This window comes from Mesoplodon densirostris, chromosome 2, assembly GCF_025265405.1.
Source record: "Mesoplodon densirostris isolate mMesDen1 chromosome 2, mMesDen1 primary haplotype, whole genome shotgun sequence".
Taxonomy (NCBI): Eukaryota; Metazoa; Chordata; class Mammalia; order Artiodactyla; family Ziphiidae; genus Mesoplodon; species Mesoplodon densirostris.
Window position 1 is genome coordinate 120334529 of NC_082662.1, and position 6000 is coordinate 120340528.

Sequence of the window (6000 nt, forward strand, 5' to 3'; positions counted from 1 at the left end):
TATTACTATTAATGTAATTAATATTATATTAATATCAATTAATTATTAATTAGGTGTTAATTTACCTATATAATCATATGGTTAGTTTTTCTAGAAAACAATTTTGATGCTGCTATGTGTAAAACCAGATCAGAAATGATATTCATAAAATGAAAAATAATACGATGTCATTTCCTAGCTAGGAGGTAAAGCAGATACAAATGGAAGACACCACTTCCTCCAGGGAAAAAGTTGATTTGATTAAAAAGGCTTTTGTAAAAATTCCATAGACAAGTTTTGCTAGAAGTGTAAGAGTCATAGAGAAAGTCTGGGTCCACAGAGTGGAGAGGCTTCTTTTTCTTTTTCTTTTTTCTTAAAAAATTTTAACAAGAGTCAGATGATCAAAGTCCTATTTAAAAAAAAAAAAGGAAAAAAATAGCAGCTAAAGAGTCTAGAAGAAGAACTGAACGCAAAAACTTCCACATGAATAGAAAGGTAACTGCCAAGGAAAATATTAAACAGAAATGACAGGAGCTGGAAACTGATAAATAGATAAATCTCAGCACCAAGGAGAATGCCATTTCCTGGTAAGGAAGGATGGTGACAAAGAAAAGACATAGTGGTGTGAAAAAGGTGGGGAGTTGTCCTGGAAAGAGAGGCCGGGTGGAAAAGAGGAGAACAAAAGTCAAGGTCAGAGTGTAAAAGGAGGTTATGTGAACGTATCCTTAACAAATGAAATTACAATGGTGCAGCCATCTGGCCTAAAAAAAATGAGGTCTGCGATTTACTATGAGAGCATCATCAGAAGACAGGTATGGGGTGGAGAGAAGGATGGTGTATCCTGGGTACACGGATGGTAAGGCGGAATGGGAAATTATTAGAAGTCATATGTACGTGAGAGGCATATGTGTGTTTGGTTGGGGGTGGGGGAGGGAGGTATTCTCGGTAATATTCTGACTCCCTGTGATAGGATTGAGAGCACTGAATAGGAATAAGCATGACTTATTCCAGTCATGCAACTGGAACAAGATGATGGCTCGTAGCCCACCCTGTCAGACATCTGCCTCCACAGCCTCCCACCAGCTTGGCTAAGTTTGCCCGAATGGCCTGCGGTATCTGCCTGCTCTCTCACTTCCGCTGCCCGGTGGTGTAACTACTGGCACGTGTCCAGATTCATTTTCACATCTCTGCGCCCCGGGTGCCTTGGTCCTCCTCTCTGCTCCCAGGGCCCGCACAAGACCAGGACGCCCTAGGAGCACACCACCGGAACACGGGACTCACAGGCAGCCCAGGAGCTGGCACGCAACGGGGAAGCTGCCCGGAGAGTTTACTGGCATGAGCGACGAGATAAGGGAGGCGAGTCCGTGCAACTTGCCCGACTTGGAGCTGTAGATCCCTCACCCGCACCTTCCGCTGTGGCTGCCGCCGCCGCCGCCGCCGCCGCTGCCGGCACTCAACACTGCAACGCCGGGCCCACCATCCCCATCTTTACCACAAACAGCAGCATCAGCACCAGCACAACACCAGTACCACCACCGCCGCCACCAGCAACACCAGCACCAGCACCTCACGAGAAAAGAAGGGATGGGTGGTCACACGTAAGGGGGGTCGTGGGGGAGGCAGTGCTGCTGTAGAGTCCAAACACAGGCGGGGCCGTTTGCTCGTGGCCACAGCCTCGGCGGGGAGAGGCGCTGCCCCGGCCACTCGTGTTTGGGGCTGAGGCAAGCGTCCGAAAAGGAAGGCACGGGACGTCGAAGGCCTCGAGAGGGTGCGAGCCAATGCGGCCAAAAGGTTGGGCCGGGTAGGGAGGGTGGAGGTCGCCTGGCAGGGCCTGGGCTGGAGGTGCACGGCGACGGGCGGCGGTTGTCGGGGAGCGGCGCCGAGGCCGCGAAGCACGCGTGGCCTAAAAGAGGGATGTGGACGGTGGGAGGTAGAGAGAAAAAGAAAAGATTCCCTGACCGGGAATCGAACCCGGGCCGCGGCGGTGAGAGCGCCGAATCCTAACCACTAGACCACCAGGGAGCGTCCGCCTCTACCCGCTGCTCCTGCTCGACCCATAGCACCCGCTCGGCGCCACCTTGGCGCCAAGACCCGGCCTTTCCAAGTCCAGCCACGCGCCGCCCCTGGCAACCCACGTGGCCTCCCGTCCGTCCTGCTTGCAGCACCCTCACAACACTGCGCGCCTGCTTCTCGCACACACAAGAAGAGCCGCCTGGGCCAGCTAGCTCCCTGCTCCCAGCTCTCCCTCACAGGCCCTCGGCCGGCCGCCCGCAGAGCCCGGCAAAAGGTCAGCCCGCTGCGTTGGCCGGGAATCGAACCCGGGTCAACTGCTTGGAAGGCAGCTATGCTCACCACTATACCACCAACGCTGCACAGCCCGGGCCGCCCCGAGACGCCGGCACCGGGCTCGCCCGAGCGCGCTCTCGTCGCCGCCTTCTGCTGCTCCTCCTCCTGCTCCTCCTCCTCCGACTCCTTCTCTGACGACTCCTCCTCCTTCTCCTCCTCCTCCTGCTCCCCTTTCTCTTCCTCGTTCTCCTCCTCCTCCTCAGCCGCAGCCGCCGCTTGGAGCAGCCCTGCCCCGACGCCCCGACGGCCGGCAGCTCTGTGGTGGCACAGGCGCCACCAAGGCCCCCCGGCGCCCCACCCGCGCCAGCCCTACGAAGCTGCCCTAGGACACCCGCCCGACGGCCTCAGGGGGGCGCTCTCGCTGCCTTGCTGCTCCGGGTCCCTGGGCTCCACGCCGCGGCCCGCCCCCGCCCCGGGGGTACGCGTCTTCCAGACCCCGGCTCGCCAAAGCCCTTCTCCACCGGGCGCCTGGGCCAGGCCACTTCCCGCACCGACAGGGGACGCCACTCATCCGCCTCCCACCCGTCCCGGCCGCTGTGCACCTATGCCGCTGTGCATAAGTGCAGCCTTGCGTCGCGACGCAAGGAGCCTCCTGCGACAGCCACTTTGGGCGGGCCGCAATGTCATCGAGAGCTTGTGGGGTCCAGAGGAGGCCCTCGCTCTGCCGTGGCAACTGAGCGCCCGGCGAGGAGGAAGGGCTGAAGGGCTGGAGGCGGTCGACGGTGTGCAGGCTGGGCACGCGCTGGCGTCCAGCGCCTCGCTGGAGGGCGGAGGGCGGAGAAGAAGGGCCCTTGGGAGCCAGGCGGCAGGACAGAGAGCGGCGCCAGCCACCAAAAGAGGGCGTGTTGCCTCCCCGTCGGGGAATCGAACCCCGGTCTCCCGCGTGACAGGCGGGGATACTCACCACTATACTAACGAGGACGGCGGCCACCGCCCCCGCGCCCGGGCCGCTCTCGGGCTGCCTGCCGACGCCTCCCCCTGCCCTCCGGCCCCCTGCCCACCACGGGCGCCCGGCACGTGCCCGACCCGACCCGACCCGACCCAACGCCACACCAACCGCGTCCTCCAAAGCAGCAGCCCCCGACCCCGACGGGGACCCGGCCCCGCGGGCCGCTGAAAACTCCCAGTGCGCGCTGCCTATTGCCTCCAACGCGGGCATCGCGCCGGGAGGAGGGGGCCCTGAGACCGAAAGCAAGGCTGCGAGGAGGGCGTGGGCGCGCGCCTGGCCATGGCCGGCGAGGAGAGGCGCGGGTGGGGGCCGGCGGCAGGGGCTGGCCCGACGCGGCCCGGCTCCGTCCGGGGCCAGGGGTGGGCGAGGGCGCCACCGCGGCGGAGCCAGGCGCGCCGTCTGGCCTTGCTCCCCGTCGGCCGCCGCGCGCCCGCTCCGTCGCTCAGCCACACGGCCGCGCGCCTGGCGCGGAGCACCGCGTCCCGCCAAGGGCACCGGCGTTCGCGTCGCGTCGCGTCGGGTCCCAGCCAGCCGAGCGGCCACGCGCACGCCCAGGCCCGCCGTCAGGATGGCCGAGCGGTCTAAGGCGCTGCGTTCAGGTCGCAGTCTCCCCTGGAGGCGTGGGTTCGAATCCCACTCCTGACAAGCCAGCCTTTTGGCCCGCCCGGCAAACGCACCCGGCCCTGTCTATGGCAGCGCTTTACTGCCTTCCAGTCCGTTCGCGCCTGGCACTCTTGCGGCCTCTCCAAACTCCGGCCCGGACATCCACGCCTCTCAGACGCGGAACCTTCTCAGCCATGGCCGCGGGCCCGGCAGAAACGGCCCGCTAGGAACCCTCCAGCGACGGGCTTTCCGGACAAACGCCCTCCCCGCCACTTGCTACGCCCCCTCCTACCTGCACCCACACCAGGAAACCCTTCAGTCCTTCGCAGCACATCTTTCCTCACCTGCTTGCGGCTGCTGCTGCTGCTGGTCTTCCTGCCTGCCTGCCTGCCTGCCTGCCTGCCTGCCTGCCTGCCTTCGTCCCTCCCCCTCCCCCTCCCCCTCCCCCTCCCCCGCTCCACCCCGCCCCCAGCGCCACACGCAGAACGGCCGCGTGTGGAAAGCCCTCCACGTCTCGCCCACCCTCCGACTTCTGCCTGGCGAACAGCGGACTCGTTCTCACAGCCTTTCTTGCACTTCCGCCACCAGCAGCTCTCCCTCTTTCCAACATCCTGTCCTTCCCGCCAGCCCCAACGGCCCGCCTGCCCATTCCATTCCCTCCACGCCGCCGACACCGTGTTGCCGGCCTGTGGTGCGGGCCCTCGGTGCTTTTTCGCCTTGGGACCCTGGCCGGACCACACCTGCCTGCCTGCCTGCCTGCCTGCCTGCCGGGCCGCGTGCAGCCCAGCCTCCTGCTGGCCAGCCCACAGGGGGCCCTCCCTGCACGGGGCCTGGCGCAGGAGTCGCTCCCGGGAACGGTGCTCAGGTGAGTAGTGAGCGGAAGCCCTGGATGCCCTGTCACCCACCACAGACGTCCGGCCCCCAGCACGAGCCACCCACCTCGGCGCCACAATGCAAGTCCGTCGGGGAAGCCGCTGCTCCGGCCGGACCCAACCACACCCTGGCGCGCTCCGTCCGTCACCGGGCTGTCCGCGAACAAGCAGGCCGTCTGCCAAAGGGCTTCTCCTCACAACCAACGCAGCAGAGCGGGACCCCGCGGGAGGTGGGGGTGGGGCAGAGCGCAGAGGCGAGGCTCAGACACCTTTGGTCTTTTGGCCTGAGCGCCGTTCGGCGACGGCGACGGCGGCGGCAGCGGAGGTGCCCGGTGTCCATCTCCCTCGCTCGCGGTCCCTGCACAGCCCCGAGCTCCGATCCCTGCCCCCGCCCGCCCTCGCACGCCCCGCACCAGCAAGAAAGCCAGCCGCCAGAGGGACTGTGCGTCGGGGCCGGGCGGCGGCTGAGAGGAACGTCGGTGCTCAGCCGCAGCTTCGGGCGCGGGCCAGGCCGCTTCGGCTCCTGGCTTCCTCTGGCCACACCGACAGTCTCGCGGCGGCCGCGGACAGCAGAGAAAGCTCAGGACGGGCCGAGCCCGCCTGCGTCCCTCCGTCCCTCGGTGCTTCCGACCGCCTCGCGCCCTGGGGTCGCCAGCGTGCCCGGAGCCTCTCATTCAGGTGGCCCGTCGGTCTCCTGCTCAAATGGAGCACGTGCCCACGGGGCGAGCAGTGACCAGGGTCCGGCGGTTGGCGGCGAGCGCCGCTGGGGCAGCGTTGGGCGCCGCTGGGACAGCGGCGGGCGCCGGCGGCCATAGGTGCATGGGTGGTTCAGTGGTAGAATTCTCGCCTGCCACGCGGGAGGCCCGGGTTCGATTCCCGGCCCATGCAGCCGCAGCGCCCCCTTTTGGTTCCCGCAGCCCCAAAGCGGAGCTGGGCTTCCCCGCTGCCACACTCAAGGCACCGGTCCTGCAACGGCTCGCTCACCACCGCACCTTCCGGCCCCTGTCCTTCCCACGCCGACGCCCCCACCCCACACACACCCGGGAGCCAGGCCTCCAGGACCCGACACCTTGCGGGCTCAGCCACTCTTGCGCCCAGACCCCTTCCTTGGCCTTCTTCCCTTCCTCACCCCGACCCCGCTTGTGTCACGCTTTTCACTGGAAGGAGCACCCCACACTGGCACCCGCACGGCCCAACCTCTTCACCTTTCGCCTCGTGTCCAAGCTCTCTGCCTCACTCTGCCCCCACTCC

General features: G+C 64.5%; 5 non-coding genes across 5 annotated transcripts; 2 read left to right on the forward strand and 3 right to left on the reverse strand.

The window, feature by feature from the left end:
• Positions 1-1929: 1929 nt before the first annotated feature.
• Positions 1930-2001, reverse strand: TRNAE-CUC (transfer RNA glutamic acid (anticodon CUC)). Its single transcript has one exon. It is a non-coding gene; the product is annotated as a tRNA-Glu (tRNA).
• Positions 2002-2276: 275 nt separating this feature from the next.
• TRNAG-UCC (transfer RNA glycine (anticodon UCC)) lies at positions 2277-2348 on the reverse strand. The gene has a single exon. It is a non-coding gene; the product is annotated as a tRNA-Gly (tRNA).
• Positions 2349-3174: 826 nt separating this feature from the next.
• TRNAD-GUC (transfer RNA aspartic acid (anticodon GUC)) lies at positions 3175-3246 on the reverse strand. The gene has a single exon. It is a non-coding gene; the product is annotated as a tRNA-Asp (tRNA).
• Positions 3247-3836: 590 nt separating this feature from the next.
• Positions 3837-3919, forward strand: TRNAL-CAG (transfer RNA leucine (anticodon CAG)). Its single transcript has one exon. It is a non-coding gene; the product is annotated as a tRNA-Leu (tRNA).
• A 1647-nt stretch (positions 3920-5566) lies between these two features.
• Positions 5567-5637, forward strand: TRNAG-GCC (transfer RNA glycine (anticodon GCC)). Its single transcript has one exon. It is a non-coding gene; the product is annotated as a tRNA-Gly (tRNA).
• The last annotated feature ends 363 nt before the right edge of the window (positions 5638-6000 follow it).